Source organism: Protobothrops mucrosquamatus, unplaced genomic scaffold, assembly GCF_001527695.2.
Source record: "Protobothrops mucrosquamatus isolate PMUCROS unplaced genomic scaffold, P.Mucros_1.0 scaffold1122, whole genome shotgun sequence".
NCBI lineage: Eukaryota > Metazoa > Chordata > Lepidosauria > Squamata > Viperidae > Protobothrops > Protobothrops mucrosquamatus.
Window position 1 is genome coordinate 151109 of NW_015387340.1, and position 5842 is coordinate 156950.

Genomic DNA, 5842 nt, shown 5'->3' on the forward strand with positions numbered 1-5842 from the left:
AAAAGCGTTTGAGATCAAACATCTGTAGCGCCAACCACAAAACTGTCTCACATATTTTTTTTTTCCTTTTCACATTCTTACACACATTCTTACACAAGGAAGGAAGGAAGGAAGGAAGGAAGGAAGGAAGGAAGGAAGGAAGGAAGGAAGGAAGGAAGGAACAAGCTTGTATCAAATTTAAGGCCAGATTCTCTTAACAACCGTGTTTACTAACATAACAACTGTGGCAAGAAAGGTCGTAAAATGGGGCAAAACTCACTTAACAACTGTCTCACTTAGCAACATAAATTTTGGGCTCAATTGTGGTCGTAAGTTGAGGACTACCTGTATAAGCTTGGTAAATTAGCATCCCACGTGAATCCAATTCATTAATTCCGATAATTCAGATTAATTGCCTCTTTTCCAACCTTACCCCACGCTTGCAAGACCGAGCCCCCAAAACCGACTGCACATCTACCTATATATATATATATATATATTAACCTTTCTGCTCTACCTGAAAAGTGGAGAAATAAAGCTGCATACGATCATTATCCAGGGAAGCAAATTAATGCATATATTTCCAGACCTGGAGAGTGCTCCGTGGCCACAAAAGATGAAGAAGGTTCTTTTTATGAAATTCGTATTATTTTTCCGGCTCGCCCCGTGTCGAAGGAGGGATTGTCAGAGGTGAAGCCCCCCAGCTGGGGACAATTTGAGCCCCCCTGCCGAAGAAATGAAATTATACTCTTGATCTCGCGGCTGTCAAGGGAAAGTTGTGGCGGAAGGGAGGTGGGCATTAATGCACAGGGGAAGGAAAAGTGGATTTTTCTTAGCAGTGCAGGGATGCACTTTTCTAGCCCAGAGACATTATTCTGGATGTCAGTAGCTGGTGTTAGCCTTGCAAAACAACTGCCCTTTCAGTGCTTCTCTGCGGGCGATCCGATGCCCAGAGAGGGCTGGACTTGCCCACTCCTGTCTCTGCTTGTCAAAGCTGGCAGGTGCTTTAAAGGAGTCGAGATTTCTGGAGTCCACTAGCTGTCCATCAGAAAGAATTGCTTTTAATGGAGCTGAGCTCTCAGGGGGTCAATTTTTACTCCAGTTGCAATGTTCTCTCTCCCCCTCTTCGTTCTCTTAGAACATAAAATCATAGGCTCGGAAGGGAGCACGGAGGTCCTCTAGTCCAACCCACTGCTCAAGCAGGAAATCCTATGCCATTCCAGACAAATAGCTGTCCAGTCTCTTCTTAAAAACCTCCAGTGATGGAGCACCCACCACTTCTGGAGGCAGCTCGTTCCACTGGTTGATTGTTCTCACTGTCAGGAAATTTCTCCTTAATTCCAGGTTGCTTCTCTCTTTGCTAATTTTCCAGGAATTTCTCCTTGTCCCGTCTTCAGGTGCTTTGGAGAATAAGGTGAGCCCCTTTTTCAGATATGACTCATGTTTATGACGGTCACAGCCCTCTTTTATGTTTTTAGGGCCACCCCATCCTTCCACCAGACCACAGAACCAGCATCAAAGCACCATTTTAAGTCTGACCGACTCCTTCCTTCCCTCTCTTTAGAATCCTGCAGCAATCTATATTCTCAATTTTTCCTGTCTCGGAAACAGGAAAAGCCACTAAAAGCTAATCACTTAGCGTGCCTCTGGAGAAGGAGAAGACCAAATGACAAAAAATTGTGAAGAACAGGACGGTTGACTAAGTAAACAGAGGCGGGGATGGGATGATTAGAAATTTGATCATTGCTGCCTCAAATTGGGTTAGGCTCTAAAGAAAGATACCACCTGTCGCCCACTTTTTTTTATCCAAAGGAGCTAATACAGTCCCAGCTTTGTAAATTCAGCAGATCCGAAGATTGCAAAGGGTTCCACAATTTCATTACAGAAATTTCATGAAATGTTATTAAAGCTTTTTGCCGAAGAGAGAACTGCTGAGCAATTTTTACTTTGGGCCGATCACCAGGAGACGGTGAGTTCTAGTCCCGCCTTAGCCATGAAAGCCGGCTGGATGTCTTTGGGCCAATCCTTCTCATTCAGCCCAACCCACCTCACAACGTTGTTGTGCAGAAAACAGGAGGAAGGAGTATTAGATATGTTCACCGTTTTGAATTACCCTATAATGTAATAAAGGTGGGATAAAAATCTAATAAATAACAAAAAAAAGTGAGTGGACACAGGCAGGTAAACCCAGAGAGGCATCAACAAAAGAGATAATGAAAAAAGACGGTTTTGTTCACAAACTTTCAAAATAAGGGATGATGCAGGTAATTGAATTTGCAAATGCCCAACTTGAGCTGGGCATTTGAGCTTGGGTGTTTGCAAATTCAGTGCTATTTTTGTGTGTGTGTTTTGGGGGTGGGCGTACCAGCATTACTTGGGCTCCCCTTCATTTCTCTCCTTAGAAGTCCACTGGGAGAGATAGAGGCCAGGCATGACTGACTCTCTATTTGGCTGCCTAACATTATTTTAATTAAAAAAAAAAAAGTTAGAGAGGGATAAAAGACACAGACGAAAGAAAGCCTCACCATTAAACCGAGTTTTGGATTAAGTCGCGCAAACAAGCCTGTCGATAATCTAAACAATAAGGTTGGATCTGCACAACGCGGAAGGCAATCGATAGCTACCATTAACCATGGTTAGCATGTCGTGCAAATGCCAATGCTGGTTTTTATTGCATGAAGCAACAGGCGTGATCCTGGCTTCCTACACTGAGAATGTGAACTCTTAAGAAAAGTCTTTCTTTTTTTTTGCTAGGTGTTATCGGTTTAGTTTCATGGATGGATCAGAAGGGGATGGGATAACTGTGATGGCCCAGGAGATAGAAATTCAGCCATCCTTTCAGCAGGGGATATGAAACAGGGCTTGTTCGCTGAAGCCCGTGTTGACAAGAGGGCGCCAGGAATTGTCCAAAGTGGCCATCTAGTTGTAATGTTTAGAAACTCAGAAAGAACAAAGTTTGAAGCGGTGTGACTGGGAATTTAATTGTAAGGCAATCTAAGGAGGGGTCAGTTAGGATTCAGGGGCCACCCCTTCTCTTAAGACCTCCCAGGAAAGGGTGAGAAGAGGAAGGGAGGGGAAGGAGAAGGAGAAGGAGGAGAAGGAGACGGAAAGGAAGGAGGAGGAGGAGGAGGAGGAGGAGGAGGAGGAGAATGTAGATTTTCCCCCCCCAACAACAAAGCAGCAAAGCTACTTAGGGGCAACCTGTCCATAAGGCCACTTTTCAAAAGGCAGAAACATCCTCACAACCTGCGCTGCAGCCTCAGTTTCCCTCTCCCGCCCAACTTCAAAGGATTACCTCTGCACTGAGTCAGCTGGAATGGCAAAGCTGCGGGAAACTTTATCGACTTTCCTGGGCCTTCTTATTTCTAATTTCTCCTCCCACCCCCAAGTGTTCAGAGCCTTCATAAATACTCGCCCTGTCGATTTTCTATCGAGCTGCGGCCAACAGATGTTTGCAAACTGGACTCGGTTCGAAAAGAAACAGGCTAATTGGGCAGCCTCAAATCTCCAGCTGACTTCTCTTAGCCGTGGAGAGAGCAGCGCAATAAACAAAGATTTTGCCAAGATTCATGGTGCACTAGTTTAATTAAGACTCCTTGGGGCTTGGGAGGAGGGGTGAGAGGGAAAAATGGGATCTGGATCCTTGCTTTAAGCCAAGAATACAGCCCACGTTGCCTCCGAGCCGTGACTTCTTAATCAATGGGCAAATATTGAAAGCGTAACGAGTCATCACGTCACTGAAGATTGGCACTTGTCTTAATATGAAAATCCTTGGAGCATCTGGAGATGGGAAATATTTCAGTGGTTTGCTGGCTGGTGGGGGAAACAAATGGGCAGGAAATACTGATTTCAAGAGGGTGGTTGAGTTAGGGTTTGGTCCCACCCATTCTATTAGACAACACCATGAAAGGAAGAAAGAAAGAAAGAAAGAAGGAAAGAAAGAAAGGAAGGAAGGAAGAAAGAAAGAAGGAAGGAAGGAAGGAAGGAAGGAAGGAAGGAAGGAAGGAAGGAAGGAAGGAAGGAAGGAAGGAAGGTAGGTGAGGGAGGAAGGAAGGAAGGAAGGAAGGAGGGAGAGAAAGGAGAAGGAAAGAGAAGGAAAAGCAAGAAGAGGGAGGTGAAGGAAGGAAAGAGGAAGAGAACGAGAAGGAAGGAAGAAGAAAAGGAGGAGGAGGAGAAAGAATGGAAGAAAGAGAAGAAAAAGAAGGAAGGGAAGGATGGAGAAGGAAGGAAAGAAAAGTAGGAGGGAGAAAGGGAGGAGGAGGAGGAGAAGAAGAAGCCTCAAAGTCCTTTTTCCTTCCAAGATGGAAATGAAGTTCTAGAGAACCCTGTCAACCCCTCTGCCCCCCCCCCCAGCTACTAAACTGGGTCACTGGGAAACACCTGAATGGCACAGTCAAGTCTTGTTAGTTGGGAACCAGCAAACTGGGTTAGACAGGTGTGAACATCGCTTATATGTTTGAATCAGGCTGTTTTTTTCTACTGTATTTCCCCCCCCCCCAATGGTTGAGGGCATCCTCAGAACATTTCGCCTTTCAAGGCATGATGCAGTCCGTCTGATTCCAATTGTGTTCCTAAGTTGAGGACCCTTTGTAAATCAGGCACGACAAGGCTGCCGAGGGGATGTTGGCTAATTATTGTTTTTATGATCACCGGCTGGCGAAAGAGAAATCAAGGCTTATTAAAGAAAAGAAAAGAAAAGAAAAGAAAAGAAAAAGGCTGTTTTTCAAGCTAGCTTCAGCCAGAGCTCCTTCATGCACAAAATGACTGCGGGAATTCAAGATGAGGAGAAAAATAAATTCTGTTGGCTCCGTGACTGCGTCAACTTCCAACAATACTGTTAATGGAGAGGACAATTTTTTTTTCCCTTATGGCCTCTTCTTCTCCCTACCCTGCCCGCAACTCTCAAGTCTTCCAGAAACAAGGGACAAAAACCAGGTATTATGCAAAAAAACAAAAAACAGAACCACCCAGGTATCCATCCATCCATCCCTTTTTTAAATGTCATTCTAGTTTTCCCCCCATTTTTTTTAAGAACATGGGACAATAGAGTTGGAAGGGACCTTGGTGGTCTTCTAGTCCAACCCCCTGCTCCAGCGGGAAACTCTAGGCCATTCTGGGCCAATGAATATCCAGGTTCTTCTTAAAACGTCCAGTGATGGAACACCCACAACTTCCAGAGGCAAGTCGTTCCACCGATTAATTATTCTCACTGTCAGGAAGTTTCTCCTTAGTTCCAGGTTGCTTCTCTCCTTGACAATTTTCCATCTGTTGCTTCCTGTCCTGTCCTCAAATGCTTTGGAAATAAGTCAATCCCCTCTTTTTCTGTGACAATCTCTCAAATATTGGAAGACAGGTGTATCGTGTCCCCCCCACCAGTCTTTCCTTTCGTTAGACTAGACCAGGGGTCCTCAACCTTGGCAATAAGCCAAACTGGCTGAGGAATTCTGGGAGTTGAAGTCCACAAATCTTAAAAGTTGCCAGAGTTGAGGACCCCTGGACTAGACACCTCTAGTTCCCTCCACTGTTCATCGTACAGCTTAGGTTCCAGACCTTTTATCCCTTTTGTTGTGTTCATAGTCTAACATGTAACGTCCTGACCATATCGCAGTCTACAGACCCAGGAACCAGGCCTTGTTGATCTGGGTTTAGTTTTCTCTAAACCGTGTTTGCAGATGGCTCCCAGCTCTCTGCCAGTCTGCTTCAACAAGTTTTTAAATTCTCATCAATTCGCTTCACCCTTGACAAATGCCAGGCTATCGGTCCGTGGCCCCAATGCGGGTCCGTCCGAATGCAAGAAAGTCAGCTTGCTACAGACCTTCTTTCTTCTTTTCTTGAACATCAATTTATTTAAAACAAAAAATAA